Source organism: Sus scrofa, chromosome 18 (genome assembly GCF_000003025.6).
Source record: "Sus scrofa isolate TJ Tabasco breed Duroc chromosome 18, Sscrofa11.1, whole genome shotgun sequence".
Lineage (NCBI taxonomy): Eukaryota > Metazoa > Chordata > Mammalia > Artiodactyla > Suidae > Sus > Sus scrofa.
This window is the reverse complement of record NC_010460.4, coordinates 35,668,318-35,690,757: the sequence shown is the minus strand read 5'-3', so window position 1 is coordinate 35,690,757 and position 22,440 is coordinate 35,668,318. Positions and strand designations below refer to the sequence as shown.

Below are 22,440 nucleotides of genomic sequence, written 5' to 3'. Positions count from 1 at the left end.
GCTAGCTATCATATTAAAAAGCTGTGTCTAAATCACGAAGATTATAAATAAAGTAAGGGGCCTACTAGAGGTAGGTAGTAGGCAAGAAGGTAGATGTAAGACGAAACTCTAGTTTATCCTTCTGCAAAGTAAGGAAGAAAATTAGCTTCTATTTTTTAAATACAAGTTTTAGTATAGTGTGATGGTTTACAAAGATTAGCCCACAGAGATTTAGAAATAATCCAGAACTCATCTACTTGTTTACATGTGCGAAAAAGACAAATACCATTAGGGTCTATGACCTTTTACACACTGTCATTAGAGGCGAGTTCAAAACAAAAAAGTCAATTGTTTTGACTTCAAGCCAGTGTTCTTCCCTCCCCAACACCTCGCTTTGTCTTTGAAAGGATAAATGGAATTAAGTATAGGAATTTGAATATTTAGATTCATACCATGAAGTCAGGCTTTTTTTTTTTTTTTTAAGGTGTGATTGATTTTTAAGGTGCAAAAGATCACTAATGCATGAGCATTTAAATATCTAAATTGGATGTAATAACACATTTTATGAAGATTAAAAATGGACTGGGCTTTTAATGTTAATAGTTCTCAAACATCTAATAGGTAGGCCAATTAAGGCAGAATGAATACTTAGCACCATCATTTAAATAATGTGAAAGTTAAATGCACTAATCTTTTTTTCTTTATTCTGAGACACTGTCTAAGCAGTGGTTTGCATCTGGTAACTTTTCCTAGTCACATGTTGCTTTTGTAGTGCAGTTTGTAAATAAAGCAGGATTTGAAGCCAAGGTCAACTACTTAAAAAATAAAATCTGTGGCCTATAGTATCCTGAAAGGCCAGTTAGATGGCAAGAGATTCCTCATTTCCTAATTTATAAAATGGGACTTATAACTATTCCTTTTTTAAGAGATAATTTGCATAAAGATTCAATATTTACATTTTAAAGATACCATTCAAATTGTCGAGGGCAACTTTTGTAGCTAATTGCTTTTGAGATGTCTCTTGAAGAAAGAAAAAGAAAGGCAGCATCATAACTAGTCTTAGTACAGTAAGATTAAAAAGGTATTAATGCAAACAATTAAAGTTTTTACATTCCATATAAAATTTTAGCAACAATAATCATTTAAATAAGTAAAACCTTGTTTGAAATAAAGATAACCTGTTCAGGGATAGGTTAAGTGTTTTCACATGGGAGTTAGGCATATGTGTGTGATGAATTGAATAAGAACTGAAAGTCTGATTCAGAATACTTAGTAGCTGTGAAAGGTTGGGAAACATTTTGGATGTACCTGCACCAAATGTTGTCATAAAATTAGGCCAAGACTCAAAAAGAAGGCAGTGTACTCAGAAATACAATAGTCTAGAGCCAATTCATTAACCAGTGAAAAGGAATCAAAATAGTTTCCTCACTGATCTTAACAGTATTTGCACATTTGCAGATTTAACATCATCCCCACAATTTTGTGAGCGGTACGTTTAGCTAGTGAGTAAACCTAGCTAGCTGCCTGCCCAGCAAGTAAAATGCCACAAAGCTTTTTTCCTTCCATCTGCATTATTTCATATGCTATAGTGCTTAGGTCGACATTGTAAAACACTTCATTTTTTAAAAAAACACACTCCATGGAATACACTGTCATTGATGCTGAGAGTTAAGAGAAAACCAAGCATTTCAAGAAACTCTTAGAGAGGGGTCGGTAAATCAAGGGCTAGAGAGCTTCACTGGGGCAGGCATTGCTGATGGCATGGCAGAACAGGTAGAGGCAGTGCACCAAGTACCAGGTGGACACTGGCGTGTCTCCTGAGAGGCCACAGTGTTGTGCAGGTGGATGGCGATCTGGCGGGTGTGAACGAAGATGTGCTGGTAGCCTGTGCTGGCGCTAGCCGCTCAGTCAGGGTCTGCTGCATGAAGTTGAGGAAGGGCAGGGCCCTGGGAGAGGTGAACTTGTAGCTCCTCATGTACAAGATGTACATTTGTTTGAGGTCCTGGCTGAGGAAGACATCCTTCTTGTGCTGCAGACTCAGTTTTTTAAAAACGTTTTATTGAAGTTTAGTTGATTTACAATGTCATGATAACTTCTGCTATACAACGAAGTGATTCAGTTATGTATGTACACACACCCATTCTCTTTCAGGGATTATCACATAATATTGGGGGGAGTTCCCTGTGCTATACAGCACATCCCCGTTGGCCAATCATTCCATGTACCACAGTGTACATATGCCAAATCCAAATCCCTAGTCTGTCCTTTCTCTCACCGCGTGTCCTCTTTGGTAACCATAAGTTTGTTTTCAAAGTCTATGAGTCTGTTTCTGATGCAAATGAGTTCATTTGTATCCTCAATGTTCCACAAATAGGTGATATCATATGATATCTTTCATTGTCTAATCTCACTTAGTATGATAATTGTGCCACAGACTTTTATAAGGACCAGGAAGGCCAGCACTCTCAGTCTCTTCACTACTGCTCCACAGGACCACTGTCCTCTTGAGGTCCAGACAGAGCTGCCCTCTCTGCAACAGACAGCTGGGTGGCTGCAGCACCCAGCTGCTGTCCTTTGAGGCTTTCCCAACAGCATCTTCTGGAGATAGTCTCTGATGCAGTAGGTTAATACAGCACCATCCATGATCTGGAATTTGGTGGCCTCAGCACCTCCTGGGCTCTGTGGGTTGTGACCAGGACAGCTTGGAACATCTGTACAACTTGGTGGCATGGCTCTGGGGTAAGGTGCTGCTTTGCCTGCCACCTGCTATTATCTCTTTACCCTGGAGAGGGCCACAGGTGCAGCATCCATCTTTCACCATGGGGACCTTGTCCTCATCATCCTCATTTCCTCCTCCTTACTTGCCTCTTCCCACATACCTGGCAAGGAGTGACACTGCTGCTCTTCATTCTTAGAGCTGTCGAAGTGGCTCAAGTTCAACAGGCTCTTGCCAATCTCTTGTAGGACCTTGTAGAACTCAGGGTCTCTGTCCTTCAGCTAGGAGAGCTGGTCCTTGTGCTCAAAGCCATTGCCTTGATGCTGGCTGGTGGCTCTGTGCTTTTTCTGTCTCTATTTTCATTATGTATTTGTTTGTTAAATTGTTTGCTTGTCTATTGCTTATTTACTGATTAATTTTTATTAAAGAATGAAGGCTTTTGGCCAATCTGTTTTTTTTTTTTTTCTGTTGGCAGTAGTTAGTGTAAGAAGATGTAAAAAATCAGAATTATAGACCTTAATTTTACCTCAATTCCCAATACATAATTTGTAGTAAATGAAACTTAATTACATACATTTTAAAAATAATTTTCATAGTTAATTGCATATGATCAAGTATATTTTTAATCAATGCCTAACATATAAATGTTACAAGGACTTTAAAATGTTGTACCCATAGCTATTTTATAATATTTTATTATTTCAGCAAGGCAGTATGCTGCAGTTCCACAGAATTATATGCAAGCTTTCTTCACTGAAGACTTTTCTTGAAGTTTGTTTTTTCTACTATGTTATATCCCATTTCTAATAAATCAACTTTCCAAATTTTCAAAGGTAAGAGTTAGAGATGCTATTTATAATCAGGTAATTATAGAAATTGAAAAATATAGAAAAATTAAAAGGAATGAAAGACAAAGAAGAAATTCTGTAATTCTTTCCAGTCTTTTTTTAAAACAATATAATTAATCATGTTCTTTTTTGGACAGCATAATTGTTTCCAGTTTCTAGATGCTTTCTCTTTGAACAGCAAATTCTCTCTTAATTTTTAAAAAATATTTTGAAGGAATTCGAAAGGATACATGTACCTATATGTTCAATGCAGCATGATTCACAACAGCCAAGACATGGAAACAACCTAAATGTCCATTGACAGGTTAATGGATTAAGAATATTTGGTACCTATTATACAATGGTACACTACTCAGTCATAAAAAAAGAAGGAAAGAATGCCATTTGCAGCAACATGGATTCAACTAGAGATTCTCATACTAAGTGAAGTAAGGCAGAAAGAGAAAGACAAATACCATATGATATCCCTTATATCTGGAATCTAATATAAGACACAAATGAACCTTTCCACAGAGAAGAAACTCACGGACATGGAGAACAGACTTGTGGTTGCCAAGGGGGAGGGGGAGGGAGTGGGATGGACTGGGAATTGGGGGTTAATAGATGCAAACTATCACCTTTGGAATGGATAAGCAATGAGATCCTGCTGTGTAGCACTGGGAACTATATCTAGTCACATATGATGGAGCATGATAATATGAGAAAAAGGAATGTATATGTGTATTTGTGACTGGGTCACTTTGCTTTACAGTAGAAAATTGACTGAACAGTGTAAACCGGGTATAATGGAAAAAATCATTAAATAAAAAAATAAAATTTCAGGTCCAGACCAAAAAAAATATATAGTACTCATTTCTGGTCCTCTGTTTGGGATTATTATCCATAAATTGATATTCCCAATCCCTAAAAACTTCACATACAGGAAAAATAGTTTCTTATCTTGTACTGCTTTGCTTAATAAGTACATAATCATTTAGCAGTTTCTTTCTATGCACAAACGTATCACTCACATCTTCAGATGATACACGACATTATTCTTCTTGGTCTCAAACTTAATCAGATAACCTGAGCTTTGCTTTTTAGGGATGAAGTATTACAATAGCTATAGGACATTAACAAGAAAAAACAATGCAGCTATTGGCTGAAATGCCTCTGATAACTTGATTTTTGAATGTATTATGCTAATACCACCAAGCAGATGTTACATCTCTGTTGCTGTTTTATATGAGCTGCTGGAAGAAAGACTGAGCATGCTTTTTAAATCAATAAAACAAATGATAGTAATGATGAGGAGAGAATATCCATTCTGGTAAATTTTAAGTGATATTCCCATTGGCAATGACTATTTTGGGGTATTCATTAGGGAGATCTTTTTAAGTTAAAACGAACAATATTCTTTTTCATTGAACAATGAGCTGGATGTGATTTTTATCCTTTGAAAATCTCCAGGGGCAGTGATATGAAAGTTTGAGCATTTCAAAAATAATTACACACATTTGGTAAAATCAATTCTCACTTAGTTTAGTGTTAAGAGGGAAAGTATTGCTCTGGGCACATCTAATGACCCTCCCACTGTAGATAAGGCTGACTACTCTGTATAAGATATAACTGGATAAAAGGATTCAGACTCTTGAACCCCATGATTATGACCCATTTCATAGCTCCTAAGTTTCTAGCTGCTTTTTCAACAAAGTGTCAGGTTTTCTGTAAGGTGGCTGATTGTATGAAATCACTCCATGCATATCCTGTTTTATTTTAGTTTGTTTTTCATTGTTGTTATTGTTTTTAAAGACTTTTTGACCTGTGACCTCACAGAAGACATTTAAAATTTTCCATATGACATTGATTTCATAGTAATGGTAGTACCTTAACTTCTTTAGGTGCTACACATTTCTCAAGCAGTTACCATATAATTTTATGTATTCTAACTGATGAGCAAAATTGAAAAATTCAAGACAAATTTTTTGTATTTTCATCTTGCTATTGACAGCAAAATTATCAACCTAAGTAGAAGGAAACATGAAATTGGAAATTTATCATTTGGCAATCACCACAACAGTAACTGTTTAGACAAGAGTTACCAATAGCTACTAAAATGAGAGGATTATAAGAAATAGGATAGCCTCAATACGTCTCCATAAGAGACTTATTAATTACAAATGCAAAAACAGCATCTCTGCAATGAAGAAGCCTTTTAGATACTATTGTAACCAAGTGATCATAAATAACTTTACCAGTAATCTGATAAATAGATATCATTTACCTTCTTATGAATGATTAACCCATAGTACAGCATTTCTGGTGTTCCTGCCAAAAATGTGTAACTTGAATTATGAGGATACATCAGACAAATGTCTATACATGAAAAGTCTGCTCTCTTCAAGAATGGTCAAGGACATGATAGAAAAAGTAAGACTAAAGAACTGTTCCAGATTAAAGAAGACTAATGAGCAATGACGACCTAATGCAACCTGTGATCTTGGCTAGGATCCTAGATTAGGAATGTGTTTCTTTTGCTATAAAAGAACGTTAGTGGGGCAGCTGGAATTTGAATAAGGACTATAAATTAGATAATAGTGCTCTTTTAATGTCAATTTCCTGAATTTGATTATAGTATTGTGGTTATGCATGAGTATTTTTTGACTCTTAGGAACTATACATTGAAGCTTTTGGGAATAAAAGGGCATTCTATGTACAACCTACTGTCAAATGATTCAGACACTAAACAGATGTATGGACAGAGAAATAAGGGGATGACAATACAAATGTCTACATGTCAGGAACGAAGGGTTTTGGACAAGGCTGCTCAGCACTGGAGTACTGAGGAGGCATAGACTTAGGGACAACACACAGTCTGAGGGAGCTTACCATAGCCAACCTCGCTGACCACCCCCTGCCCCCCGCCCAAAGTATGCTCAATGGAACAGCTGGATATGTGCTAGATAGGCAGAACTTTTGGTCCTACCCAAGCCCTACTGTTTGAAAAATCTGCATTTTAATAAGATTATTAGGTGACTGGTGTATTATGAATTTCTGGGAAGCATTGCTCTGTCCCCTTCATGACAGGTATAATATGGCTGGAGTCACAGGAGTGAGATAGGAAGAGTTTGAGTCTGGCTATGCTTAGATATATCTTCCTTGGACTATGTTTGGAATACCAGGTTTTATTATTACTGTTATCCAAGCATATGATACATTCAAAAAGTGGAAGTCCTAAAAATCATTTAGAGTCAGAATTTTTATGCTTTCTTTATCCTGGACTAAAATTTTCAACAGAAATTTACCATTAATGGGTTGTAAAATCAGTGCAGAAGGCTAGGACCAGTATTATTTTAAGTAAAGTAACATGGAATGGAATAGAAAGTATGAAAATTCATTATACATGGTTAGATAAGTGCTGTGGTCACTGTGAAGAGGTAGCACGGACCCCAAATTTGGTTCAGATGTGGTGATTGATGAGGCCACACACACAATAGGAAAGTATGAAAAAAAATATATTACTCACATAATAGGCTTTCTGGAGAGAGTAGAGCAGCTCTAAGCAGGTTAAAAAATGACTTGAGAGAGTCACAAAAGGAGAGAGGCATGGAGGTTTTTACGGTGGTTAAGGAGTAGTGATGTGGCAAAAATTCCCATGAGCAGACAGGACCTTGGGTGGTGTGAAATCTCTCATCTCTCTTGGCTCAAAAGGAGGGAATTTTCTTATTAGTTTGCCCAGATTTGAGGTGAGAGATAAAGGGAGAACACTGGGGATGAAGGCTGCCAGCCATCAAATATGAAAAGCTGAGGCACACTCTTTATCACAGTATCACTTCATGAAACCTTCTTTTTGCTTAATATGTGTTCATATGTATATGGATTGGATTATAAAAAATATATTATTTTGGTTTGTAGTCAAAAAAGTTTCAAAGTTTGAAAGCCAGAAACCTCAACGTTATTGAAAAGGTTACATTACATTACAGCTTAGCTCAAAGAACATAGATTCATAGATTTTTTTTTTCCTTCCCAAGTTCATCACCAGATTAAGTGTAGAATTTTAATGGTCTCACTCAGGCTCTTACTATCTCCCTTTTCTTTTATTCCAGGGAATTTAAGGACTGGAAAATTTAAAGTCCATTTATTAACACTCTTACTGCCTGCCAGGTCATTTGGTTCATCTGGATTGTACTACTAAGGTTATTTCATTTGATTTAACCTTGACAATTAGGCTCCATGCTCCAGTCTGAACATTGATTTTGATTTCAGAACAATCTAATGGTACAAATACTTCAGTCTCTCAGTCGTTATATTAATCTTCCCCACTCATCTTGATACTTCATTCTCATTAACTGTTTTGCAAGTTTCAGGGTAGATTTTTTTGAACTTTCAGAACCCATGGAAACAAACTCAGAATGACCTCCTTCATCTATCCAGCAGAGATTCTTACTATTATTTAGTTTACTCAGATAGTGGAAAATTTTCTATAACAATTTATTATCAAACAGAATTTAATTAATACAAAAATGTTCTATTTCGATCGGTCTACAGACATATTTAGAACTTGTTTTTGTTTCATGACTCCTTCTGCTGACCCCTGCTCCCAACAGGTGGCCCTGATTATAACATTACATGATGTTCCTACACATTAGGGTGTATTGGCTTTTATCTAATTATCTAATTCTTTCCTTTTTCTCAGAGGTATGCCTACGAATTATGGTCACATGACTAGAATTTCTAACTTTCTGACATAATAAATATTTAAATTAATTACTTTTTATAAGTATTCCATATTTGCTCTACTTATATTGTTATATATAGTACCTATTTTAAATGAATTAACAGATAGTCTAAAAATCTCCATTTAAACATATATAAAACTATAAAATAACTATCTTTATAACAAAAAATAGCAAGAAGAGTGGCATTTTATCATTTTGCAAATCTCTTTCCCTCAGTTCAGTAGAAGAGAGCTTGTTCAGTCAGTTGTAGTATCATGTCATATACTCTGAAATACTCAGATACCATGAAAAATGCAAACCTTTTCTCTTTCCCCTCCCCCTTCCATTCTTTCTTTTCTTTCTCCTGCTTCTTCTGTTTCTGTGGCTTCTTCTGCACAATATTATTATCATTATTATTATTATTAAGGAAATAGTTTTACCTCTGACCATTTTATGAAATAGAAAGCCAAGAAGTAGCCTTTTAAATTACCTATTAGTTTTCTATATTATTTGTTGTACTATTAGACAGCTATGAAAAAAATTTCCAATTTGTCCTCAGCATTAGCATTAGTATGAACCTGCTGAGCATTTAGCAGCTCAAGCAAGTTGACAAGAATGCCAGCACATGAAGAATACAGAATTTCTCCACAAATAATACATAACTAGGTTTTTAAGTGCAAAAATGCATTTAAGGTCATATGGTAAAAAGACATAAGATTAAATATTGATGAAATGCAAGTTCATCATAAATTACTTGGTAATTATTTCTTTTCTCCATTAATTCTAAGCTTTTTTATCCAATCATTCACTTATTTTCCAAACTTGTTGTATTAAAATAATGATAATGGCTTTATTTAATTGAGGTATAGTTGATTTACAATGTTGTGCCAATTTCTAACGACTTTGTTTTGACAGTTATTCTGGAATTGTCCCCTTATACAGTCTGGTAAACAGATTACTAATGATCAGTTATGTAGCATTAGGCTATTATTTACCCTTCTGAAATTTGTTGTCTCATACCAAATGGGGGAATAGTTCCTGTTATATAATTCCAAGCTCTTACTGCTCACTGCATGACAGGCCAAGAAATTGAGAACAAAAATGTTGGAGCAAGAAAGAGAGACTCTGTTTGGCAAGTCAGCAGACCAAACTGAAAAGATGGATAAATTATGAGGTTGGGATTAACATATAGATACTACTATGTATAAAATGGACAGCCAACAAGGGCCTATTGTATAGCACAAGGAGATATACTCAATACTTTGTAATAAACTGTGAGTGAAAGGAATCTGAAAAAGAATGTGTGTGTGTGCATAACTGAATCACTGTGCTATATACCCGAAACTAACATGACATTGTAAATCAACTACACTTCAATTAAAAAAATAATTTAAAAAATTAATTGCTTTTTATTCTTGAGCTAAGTATACATACTTTTGAAATGTATGTGATTTAGCCTTTTCAAAAAATTTTTAAAGCAATGCAATGAAATGGCGCCAACTTCACACACACACACACCTCTTTGACAGACAGATGGAAAATGTTGATTAAAACGATATCACTTTTCAATGTTAATTGGACTGTGATCTCACTGTATAATAAGCTTCCATTTTCAAAAAGTCTGCGATGTAAGGTGTTTTTGGACACTGCATTTTAGATTGGAACATAATTGAATATACAGTCCGCTGCCTTAAAAAGCACAGTTGCACAATTACTGCTCTTTAAAAGAATAGCATAAATCACTGGGTAATCGGACATGTGAGTGTCTTGCGATGCTGTTCATCGAGAAGCAGTGTCTCAGCCTGTGAGCCAGAAGCTGTGTGAAGAGAAAGGAAGAGCAGATACATGCTTCTGTTTTGCTAATTTTCCCCTTGATACTTCTAAAGATTTTTATCAATAAATTGAGCATTTTTTTTTCATGGTTTTCTTTCTATGTTTGTTATCCTGCTGCCATTTCTGCTTTTTTTAAAATTATTTTTTATTACGTTTGTCTTCTTTTTTCTATTTTAATTGATTCTTTTAAATGCTATAAAATTCAAAGATACAGATGGGTTTGTGAGACAATGCTGGTTAGATAAGAGGAAATAAGAATGGCCCCTTTTTCTCCACCTAAAAATCTGTTCAATATGGAGTTCTGTTACTTCAGTTTTCAAAAATCTCTAAGGTTTGCCTGAGCTCATATTTGGAAAAGACTCAGGAAATGCTTGGTCTTGCTCACAGTAGAGCAATAAAGATAAATTAACTAGATTTGGTGGTCTAAACGCCATATGGTCTACAACTTACTAGAGTACAATAATCTTTGGAAAAACAAAAACAACAACAACAAAAAACACCTTATTGACAAAAAGGGAGAGGTACTATCTACTGCTGATGGGTTTTCCTTGATAGAACCTCTACCATGTGGCATTCCAAGGTATCATGTTCTCCAAATTCCAGAGGAACATGTTTCATTAAAATATCTTGGCTCATTTTTAAGGTCTCATTTTTATTAACCTAGATGGATATATCACCACATATTTGGATTTGTTACTGTATAATTGAGCTAAAACTTTGATTTCTAGAATGTTGAGACATCAGGCTGTCTATTGATATATACAGACTAATCAAATAATAATGTTTGTGAAACTAACTAGTCAACTATTTAAGGTAATTTGCTATTTCAAATTTAAAGTTTCAAAGTCAAGAACAAAACAACAAATGATGAAAACTCAGCGTAACTGGTAATTTAGTCATGAAGCTTGCTGTTACATATTACATAAACATATATTAACGTAGTACCTGTACATTTTTACTTAAATCATCAATTAACATGTTGAGTAAGAGTGAGTATGAAAGTATCCTATGGGTGAGTTCCTTCTATACTGAAATTATGACTAACATTTTTTGTAACCATGTTCAACAAAATATCTCAACCACTGTCTTTCAGCACATATGCTAAGCCTAACCTGAAAAACGAGGCTACCAAAGAAACTGCAAAATGCCTTACTAATGTCATGATAAACATAACTGCTTTTACTAGCAATGATCGGTACTTAAATTCATATGTATGAACATATCAGTTGTATTACTAATAGCCCACTCTGGATCCTCATTCTCATTATTTTATTGCTCAAATATGAATCAAAAATGTTCAGAATTTCTTGTTGGCTCAGTGGATTAAGGATTCAGCATTGTCACTGCTGTGGCTTGAGTCAGTGCTCTGCCACAGGTTCAATCCCTGGCCCAGGAACTTCCGCTTGGTACAAGAGTAGCCAAAAAAAAAAATTTTTGCTAATCCATTCTAGCAATTCCAAAAGGCAACTTTTACCATTTAGGTCTTGTTTCCAGAATGCTTACTTTTAAAAAATCATGATATTTACCAATCTTAATTCTTTTGACTACCTTTCCATTCACTGTCATCTTTAAAAGACTATCCAACTCAGCACTGAGATTGCTTCAGCATGTCTCTTCATTACAGAACAGTAAATTGGAAGATTAGACATACTGAGGGGTCTCCTCAAGATGAAAAATTTCAAAATAAAGAATCAAAACTGAGTTTTACATACCCAAATCCATCATCAATACTACTGAGATGAGTAAGAGAGGGCTTATACAAAGGATTTATTTGAAGACAGCAATTGAGATCTGTAGGGTGGAAATTGGTCAAGCCTAGTGAGGAGGCTTTTCAACAAAACTTCTGAGAAAGTTTAATAATATGACTTACAGTGTTGAATAGTATGCTTCTGTCTGGCTTCTACCTTAAGAATGTAAGGATTATATACGATGTTGCAGATGAGAGATGAGTTGGACAAGAAGTATATGCATTTCTAGAGTTCACTGGAGCAAAATATAAGTAAATGTTTCCCAGAATGCATGGTGGGCTACAAGGGAGTGAGGGTTGGCCTAGCGGTTTTTGTTGTTGTTGTTGTTTTGATTTTTGTTTTTTTGTTTTTTTTTTTTTTTTGGCTTTTTAGGGCCTCATCTGCAGCATATGGAAATTTCCAGGCTAGAGGTTTGAATCTGATGGCTTACACCTCAGCCACCGCAATACAGGATCCAAGCTGTGTCTGCAACCTACACCACAGCTCATGGCAATGCCAGATCCTTAACCCACTGAGCAAGGCCAGGGATCAAATCCACATCCTCAGGGATACTAGTTGGGTTTGTAACCTGCTGAGTCACGACGGGAACTCCCCCTAGTAGTATTTTAATTTGAAGGGATCTCTGTAGAGTAGAGTGGACCAGCAAAAAACTATACGAGAGAGTGAAAGTGAAAGAAAATGATTCATCGGCGGTGCAATACATATTCTCCTTGGGGCCTCCTAGAAGTCCATAAAAAAGTGCCCTATAAGAGTAGGCTTTAAACACCAGCAATGCCTAGGGCCTGCAAAGCCATATAAACACAGCTCCAGTCAAGAAAGAATTTTACTGATCTCTCTTATCCTCCTCTCTAAACTCAAACATGATGGAGAGCAGAATACTTTTTTTTTTCAAATGTAGAAATGAATAGGAAAAGAAAAATGACCCATAATACCAGCCTACCCAATCTGCTGACCTCTTGCTTGCAGAATATCAGAATTAGGGAGAGGAAGATTTATTTTTATAATAAGAGTTTTGTCATGTGGGTATTACAATTAGAATGTTTGAATTCAGACATTATTTCCTGACTTAAAGTAGCCATGTGATTTTTATTACCCAAGAGAGATGAGAAAAGTCAGTGGACTTAGTTTTAATGTATATACAAGGAAAAATTCTGGCTACTGAATTAACTTTTTAAACTTTTTACTACACAAAATTTCAAACACATAAAAAAGCAGAGATCATAGTAAATGAACTCCCATGTACCTATCACCAATTAGAACAGCCATCAATCTGTGCCCAACTTGTTCCATCTATATGCCACCTTTGGATTTATTGAAGCAAACTCAGATATCATACCACCCGCTGAGTTAATTTTAAAAAGACAAAAGGGGACAGTGTTAATTTAAGATTATACTTTAAGAGTCTTATAAGTCTAACGGCTGTGCAGCAAAAGATATATGAATGTTTCTTTGTGCCATGTCAGGGATGGGGCTGGCCTGGATTTTAAATCATGCTTAAAGACAGCTGGATTTATGAGATCCAAGAAAGTGGAATTGATTTAAAGTGACTTGAGACTATTGTCTCTTAACCCACTTTGGACTTCTGGGAAGTAATTCATTCTCTTACAATTCATTGTGAAACATTTCATTAATACATGGGAATGTTTTACTACCTTTATAAGGTATTGATAATAAAACAATTCAAGTAAGTGAATTATTAATATTCGGGAAGCTCTCTGTGTACTCCTCTCTGACCCTGGCTCACTGCTTGTTCTCTGTATGATAATCATGATCCTCACGTTTGTATTTACCATACAACTGCTTTTCTAAAGAATTGGTTCACAGGTGTGTATCCTTAAAATATACATTATTTAGTTTTATGTGTTTCTAAACTTTATGTAAAAAGCATCACTGGTGACGAACATTTGGATTGTCCCGCATTCTTTGGACATTATAAATAATGCTGCTATGGAGATCCTTCTGAGGACTCCTTGGGCATCTGGAACAGAATCTTTCCAGGATATATGCCTAGGAATGAACATGCTGGGTCATAAGACTCACATCATCAACTTCACTGGTTGAATTTAGATTTATCTACAATGTGGTTTCCCAACATACCTTCCTGCCGGGTCTGTGGAATAGCTGCCAATGCACCACATCCAAAATAACCCCTGAAATAGGCAAAATGTTTACAGTTTTGTCAATCTGATTCATGTAAAATTATAACTTAGTATTGTTTCGATTTGTTATTTCCCACAAAGCTGAGAAAGTTTTCCTATTTTTATGTGCCCATGTGTGCCTCTCTCGCACGAATTGTATGGCCTTGATTTTTGTCCAATTTTTAATTTGGTGAATTTCCCCCTCATTTGTAAGAGTAAATGATTTATTCTGTTACAAAGTCCTTTCCAGTTTTATATGCTAAAAATGCGTGGCTTTTTAATTACACTTTTTAAAATGGTGTCTTTGATGAATTAAGGCTTTAAATGTGTGCATTTTTTCATCATGAGTTGTACTATTCATATACTGTTTAATAAACACTTTCTTACCTGAATTTCATGACATCTTCTCCCATACTGATTTCTAAAAGCTTTAAAGTTCTAATTTCCACATTTTCAGATTTTTGTTATCTGGATTTGGTTTATACGTACAGTCTAAAGTGGGACTCACACAGATCTTTGGCCAAGTAGACACCCACTTGTGCAGCCATCCTTCACTGAACATTCTTCCCCAAGCTGGTCTTCAGCGGCAATTCAGACTTTGACCTAGATTGGCAGTGCCAGGGAGTCTGCTTTTGGACTCCTAGTGTTGTACCCCTGGTTGCTTGACTATCTATATACCAATGCTATTCTTCAGGTATTATTGCAATTTCATAATAAGTTTTGGTAGGGTCAAATAATGTCCTTTCATACTCTTATTAAGAAAAATATTTTCTTGAAACTTTATAAACTTTAAAATGACCTTATGTTGGGTTTTTAATGGAAAAGAAATGTGCATTTAAGTCAATATTGGGAGAAATGTCAGAAACACAACATTATGTCTTCCTCATGGATATCTTAAGTTGAACCACATAAAACTGCTGATATTTGACCATCTCGATTTGTCCAAACAGCAGTATCATGTAGTTCAATTTAGGTTTATTTCTCAATTTCTTTGTACCTCTTTAACGTCTTTCATTAAAATCTGTTATTTTCTCCAAGAATTCACCAACTTTATTGTTCAATTTAACCCCAGGCGCATAATTTTAATCTATTATTGTGAAATAAATCCCTTTTTATAATTACAATTCTGTTTTGCTAGTATAAAGAAGTGCAGATAATTTATTTAAGCTCATATTATATCTATTAACTGTATTTCCTCAACTAGACACTTTAGTAGGGTATTTATAAGTGCTTGGAGATAGCTTTGTCTCATTCAATGCTTGATTTTAAAGGAAAATCTTCCAAAATTTCACTATTATCATATAATGTTTGCTGAAGGTTTTTGATCAATAATCTTTAATAGGTTTTGGAATGATACTTTCTAATCCTAGTTCACAAAAAGGCTTTATTTTATCATGAATGAAGTTTGAATATTATCAAGACGTTTTTCTGCATTTACTGATAACATGTGGATTTTTCTCCATTTAAATAATGGATTATAGTGTAGTATATTGATAGCCATTTGTGGAGAAGTATTTATGAATATTTTCCCAGTATTTTTTATTTTTAAAAATTATATAACTTACATAAACATGAATAAATATGTAGGTATGCTGCAGAGTAATAGTTATAAAACTAATGCTCATTTGCTTTTGCCAGCACAAGAGACAGAAAACTATCAATAGGCTACCCCAAAATAAATACCAGTAAAGATTTTGTAAATAATAATAATAATAATTATTTACCTATATTTTCTTCTTCAAATGAAGCTAATGATTCTGTCCTCTGTCCTGGAGGGAGACACTGTCTTCATCGTCCCAACTTGTGTGCTATACCAACATCCTTGACAGTTTGGAACAAAGGCTGAAACAAAATGTGCAGTAATATGAGAGGTTCATGGAGAACTCTCTCAACAATCCTGGACTTTCAACTGGTGTAGCAACCTAGTGGGATGTGGAGCTGTCTGTTTTAGGAATGCCTAGATGAGCTTTCTCTTACAAAGAAGGAAGTTAAGATATTTGGATACTAGACAGGCAGATTGTAACAAAGACCAAAAATACTCTATAATAACCATCTTCATCCTGGATTAACGACTGGACCTCATTTCTCACATCCCTTGCAACTACATGGAGCTGTGTGATTAGTTCCTGACTATGGGCTTAAATTACGTATGTTAACACTGGCTGGAATTAAGAAGGGATATACCTTCCACATGTTCTGTTTATTTATTTTTTCGAGTGACAGCTAACTACAACAAATCCAAGACCTCAGAAAATGGCAAAGGTGCACAATGAGTTCTAGGTTCCAGGTTCCTAAATGGCTAAGGTTCTAGGTTCCTAAACAGCTAAGAGAGTGAAGCCTCCCTTCTGACTATAAAGTAAGAGAGAACTGTTTTCCTGTTAAACCTCTGAGGTGTTGTTACAGCAACTAGCCTTCCCTGATGCATATGGGGTTCATAACAATTTATAACTATATTTTATTGGGTACTTATATGATAGATATCATATATTGCTAGATTTAATTCCCTCGCAAACCTATGATAAATGTTTTAATAATGCCCTCTGAAAGATTAACTTGCCTCTTCAAACTTGTCACATGGCTGCTAAGTGGGGGAGTTAGTACTTGAAACTAGTTCTAACAATGTGTGCTCTTCACCTGTTTTCTATTATGTCTATAGTTAATTTCTTGGTGTACAAAATAAATTAAAAAATCCTATCCTTAATCTTGGGTAAACCCATCAACCCAAACTGCAGTCTTATTAAGTTCGGTCACTAGTTCATAATTACAACACAGCTAAAGGGAAATGTGAAGAAGCTTCATCAACTGGCAGTTTTATTAATAATTCATGTGGCATTGCTGGATGCCATTCATCATTGCTCTAAGTTTATAGAGAACTGAAGCTCTGACCATTTATGTGGAAAACTACTTCTATAATTTTAACTTCTAATCTTCCCACACATGCATATATGAGGGTGTTGATATGTGCATAATATTTAAAGAATATTTGAAATTATATTTTCTCTATTTTTTTTTTTTGTCTTTCATCTTTTTAGGGCCGCACCCATGGCATATGGAGGTTCCCAGGTTAGGGGCTGAATCAGAGCTCCTGCTGCTGGCCTACACCACAGCCATAGCAATGCCAGATCCAAGCCGCATCTGCAACCTACACCACAGCCCATGGCAACACCAGATCCTTAACCCACTGAGTGAGGCCAGGGATCAAAACTGCAACCTCATGATTCTTAGTCTTGGATTAGGTTCTGCTGCACCAAGACGGGAACTCCTATTTTCTAAATTTTGAAACAAGGTTATACAAATTAAAATTTAGACATTTTGAAATATTTCAATATATGTTTAAAAGTATGCTGTTGACCTGATATCCTATTGCTTCCTAATTTATGTACTTTCTACTAACAAGAAGGTGGAAGAACACTTCCACATAAATGCAGTGTAACCATCCCTCTTTTTCCTTTCTCTCCTGCACACACACACACACAAATCTTTTCTGCACTTGTCTATAGCTGTATACTGAGAACCACAAGATCATATCAATGTCTTCAATCCTAATCCAATAACAGTAGTTTATTCTGCTTTTTATTTCGCCTTTTCTCCCTTTCCAAATTTGGTAATCCCTTCTCCTTCAGTGAGAAGCTAGCTTTCACTATTCTGTATGGCCCTACTTGCCATACTTTCTACTGTATCTGCTTCCCTTGCATGGATGCTGTGCTCAGCCTGCTCAGGTGCTAGCACCCTGTGCCAGGTCCCCTTCTCTTCTTGTGCAACCTGGACTCTGACACCTCACACATGGCATCAGACATGGATGCTCTCCTTACCCTTCTCCAGCTCTAACCCCTACTATCCTTACCCTGCCCAGGCTCTGACACTGAACAAAGATGCCCTCCCTATGCTACTTGGCCGCCAATATCCCACTCAGAGTAACTGCCATTCTCCCCATAAGACATGTTTTAAATAGAAAGTATATCTGTGACATACAGTAAAAGCTTGTTTCTCACTGAAGGAAAAGGGACTGAAAATTTTTGAAACAGAATAAAGTAAAACAAACTATGTGGTATTGGATTAGAATTGAAGGTATTGGGGGAGGCAAGAAGGCGGAAGAGTAGGGGGACACTCTCGCCCTCTCCCACAAACACAACAACATAAAAAAACACATCTACAAGATAAATGACTCGCACAGAACAGCAATCAATCACTGGCAGAAGACACTAAATTCCAATAACGGCAAGAATCTTGTGACATTATTAGGTAAAACAATGAGAAAAGAGGAGAGTGAGAGAAGGTGAATCCGAGCTGGATGGGCACTCCCGAAAGGGAACTGTGAAGGAGAAAGGGATCCCACACCCTGGAAAGTCACCTACTCAATGGAAAGATCAACTGAACCGGAGGAATCTCCAGATTCAGAGAAGATATAGCAGTAAGTCGGAGTTCTGAAAAGCAGAGCGAGAACCAAACAGATCATCTGAACTATTGGCACAGTCACCAAAAATTGAGACACCTGGGTGGGGGCTGGGCACCGAGACCTTGGCTTGGGAGGTCTAGAAACTGGTCTGCCAAGTTTGATGGGGCAGAGACTGCCTGGGAGACTAGAAAGTGGAGTATCGTGGCAGGGAGGGAGCAATATGCTAAGGGCTGGGAAGTGGAAAGCCACATCAGAGGGAACCTGGGAGAAGAACTGGGTCTGCGCCAGTGTTGGGGAGGGGAGAGAAGGAGTGGGCCCCCATAGAATACTCCCCATGCAACAACAAGCTTACTGGCCTGCCAGCTATCAGAAAGATGTGCATCCCAGTGCATCTCCCCCACTCTGCCACCCCTTATGCTCATGGTGGACCTGGGGCTGCCTGTCATCTGGGAGAGCTGGTCTCAACAACTGCTGGAAGCATACCACCACAGGGACTGTCCCTGCCCTGGCCTGCTTGCCCTTTGGAGAGGCTACACCCCCATGGAGCAGCACCAAACACCTCCAGCCCCCTGGAAAAGGCCTGCAGCCCAGAAAAGCTAGAACAAGCTTGGCTGGGCTGTGAAATGATCTGCCTACATTCTCAGAGTCCTTCCAAGTCGGGCTGCCCTAGGGAAGAGCCTCTTGGGTTCTCAGTGACCCAGATAGCTGCTCCAGCCCTTGGGGGGCACTGCACTCCTGCGGCACAGCTGCCCAGCACCAGCAGCCCCCTGCAAGAGCCCCACAGCCCAAAAACACCAGAGCAAGCTCTGCCCGGCTGAGTGAAATCTGCTCCCATTGTCGTGTGGACCTCCCAGTCCTGTCTGCCCTCAGGAAGTCCTCCTTTGCTTCAGAGAGACCCTGTCAGCCCCACCCACCCTCCAGAAAAGCCACACTGCCTCAAAAAAGACTGACCAACAGTGCCAGCCCTCAGGAAACATTCCACGGCAGTGACGAGGCAAACACTGCACAGCCACGGAGAGTACAACTCCACCAGGAAAAAAGAAAACAACAAGCAAGATGAAGAAGCTGAGAAACCACCCCCAGTTAAACCAACAGGAGAACTCACCTAAAGCAGTCAAGAATGAAACAGATCTCTGCAGTCTGACAGACCTGGAGTTCAAAAGAGAAATAGTGAAAATACTGAAGGAATTAAGAGAAGATATGAACAGTAATGCAGATGACCTCAGAAAGGAACTAGAAAATATAAGGAGGAGCCAAGAAAAACTAGAAAATTCATTTGCAGAGATGCAAACTGAACTAAGGGCAGTAAAAGCCAGAATGAATAATGCAGAAGAACGAATCAGTGATGTGGAAGATAGAATAATGGAAATCACCTAATCAGGTCAGTAGACAGAAAACCAAATGAAAAAACTGGAAAGCAATATAAGAGACCTATGGGATAATATAAAGCGGGCCAATCTACGCATAATAGGAATTCCAGAAGGAGTAGAAAAAGATAAGGGAATGGAAAATATATTTGAAGAAATTATCGTTGGAAACTTCCAAAGTCTAAAGGATACAGGAAGCACAGAGGGTCCCAAACAAGTTGAACCCAAATAAACCCACAGCAAGACACATTATAATAAAAATGGCAAAAATTAGTGATAAAGAGAGGATCCTAAAGGCAGAAAGAGAAAAGCAGAATGTTAACTACAAGGGAGCCTCCATAAGGTTATCAGCTGATTTTTCTACAAAAACACTACAGGCCAGGAGGGAATGGCAAGAGATATTTAAAGTGCTAAAAGGAAAAAATATGCAACCTAGAATACTCTATCCAGCAAGAATATCATTTAAAATAGAAGGAGAAATAAAAATTTTTTCCAACAAACAAAAGCTAAAAGAATACAGCAATACAAAACCCAGACTAAAAGAAATACTGAAAGGGCTTCTCTAAACCAAAAAGAAAGGGAGGAAAGAAAGGGAGGAAAAAGAAAGAAAAAAAAAAGAAAAAAAAAAAAAAAGAAGAGGAAGAACTAGGATTGAGGAAACCACAGAGAGCAGTCACTCAAATAAGCCAGCATACAGATTTAATCATGAACATGTTTCAAACAAAATAAAATTAAAAAGAAAAAAAAAGAGTCATCAAAATCATAAAATGTGGGCAAGGGATGTTAGGAAATAAATAGACCCTTTTTTGTTGTTTGTTTTTTTTCACTTCTTAATTTTAATACAGTAATGAAGTGTTTGAACCTATAGGACCATCAGGCTAAAACACACAATTATAGGAAGGGGCTAGCATACGTAAAAAACGGTAACCACAAGCCAAAACCAAAAATTGCATTCACAAAAAATGGAAAAAAAAACCAAAACACTCAAACAGATAATAACCAGAGACCATCCAACCAAAAAAAGAAAGGAAGAACGGAGAACCATAGAATCAACAGGAACACGAGGTTCAAAATGGCAATAAATAATCATCTATCAATTATCACCTTAAATAGTCAATGGACTGAACGCTCCAATCAAAAGACACAGAATGGCTGAGTGGATAAAAAGGCAAAAACCTTCAATATGCTGCCTATAAGAAACTCACCTTAGGACAAAGGATACATATAGATTGAAAGTGAAGGGGTGGGAAAAAATATTTCATGCCAACAGACATGACAGGAAAGCAAGAGTTGCAATACTCATATCAGACAAAATAGGCTTTAAAACAAAAAACATAAAGAAAGACAAAGAAAGACACTACTTAATGATTAAGGGATCCATCCAAGGAGAGGATGTTACTATCGTCAACATATATGCCCCAAATACAGGAGCACCCAGATACATACAACAAATATTAACAGACATAAAGGGAGAAGTTGATGGGAATACAATCATAGTGGGAGACTTTAATACCCCACTCACACCAATGGACAGATACTCTAGACAGAAAACCAATAAAGCAACAGAGATCTTGAAGGAAACAATAGAAAAGTTAGACTTAATTGATACTTTCAGGACACTACATCCAAAAAAAGCAGAATACACATTCTTCTCAAATGCTCATGGAACATTCTCAAGAATCGACTACATATTGGGACACAAGCTAACTTCAACTAATTTAGGAGCATAGAAATTATCTCAAGTATCTTCTCTGACCACAATGCCATGAAATTAGAAATCAACCATGGGAAAAGAAGTGAGAAAAAACCTACTTCATGGATAGTAAACAACATGCTACTAAAAAACCAATGGGTCAATGAGGAAATCAAAAAGGAAATTAAAAAATACCTTGAAACAAATGATAATGAAGACACAACCTTTCAAAATCTATGGGATGCTGCAAAAGCAGTGCTCAGAGGGAAATTTATAGCAATCCAGGCCTTTCTCAAAAAAGAAGAAAGATCCCAAATTGACAACATAACCCTCCACCTAAACGAATTAGAAAAAGAAGAACAAAAAAGTCCTAAAGTCAGCAGAAGGAAGGAAATTATAAAGATCAAGGAAGAAATCAATAAAATAGAGATTCAAAAAAACAATAGAGAAAATTAATAACACTAAGAGCTGGTTCTTTGAAAAGGTAAACAAAATTGACAAACCTCTGGCCAGACTCACTAAAAAGAGGAGAGAAGGAACTCAAATAACCAAAATTATAAATGAAAAAGGAGAAATCACAACAGATATTGCAGAAATACAAAAAACCATAAGAGAATACTATGAACAACTATATGCCAACAAATTTGACAATCTGGAAGAAATGGACAATTTTCTAGAATCTTACAGCCTGCCAAAACTGAATCAAGAAGAAACAGACCAACTGAACAGACTGATCACTAGAAATGAAATTGAAGAAGTCATAAAAACACTCCCTACAAATAAATGTCCAGGACCAGATGGCTTCACAGGTGAATTCTATCAAACATATAAAGAGGAACTGCTGCCCATCCTCCTTAAACTCTTTCAAAAGGTTGAAGAAGGAATACTCCCAAAGACATTCTATGATGCCACCATCACCCTCATTCCAAAACCAGACAGAGATAACACCAAAAAAGAAAACTATCGCCCAATATCATTGATGAATATAGATGCAAAAAATTCTCAACAAAATCTTAGCCAACCGA

General features: G+C 36.6%; 1 long non-coding RNA gene across 2 annotated transcripts in view; it reads right to left on the bottom strand.

Annotated features, from left to right (window-relative positions):
* LOC106506814 overlaps positions 1–22,440 on the bottom strand; it is a 391,532-nt gene that overhangs the window by 21,197 nt on the left and 347,895 nt on the right. For both annotated transcript variants that reach the window (XR_002340399.1, XR_002340400.1), the window contains exons 4-5: positions 15,684–15,801; positions 13,919–13,971 (exon numbers count right to left, since the gene is read on the bottom strand). This is a non-coding gene — a long non-coding RNA (uncharacterized LOC106506814). The remainder of the gene's footprint in view (positions 1–13,918; positions 13,972–15,683; positions 15,802–22,440) is intronic.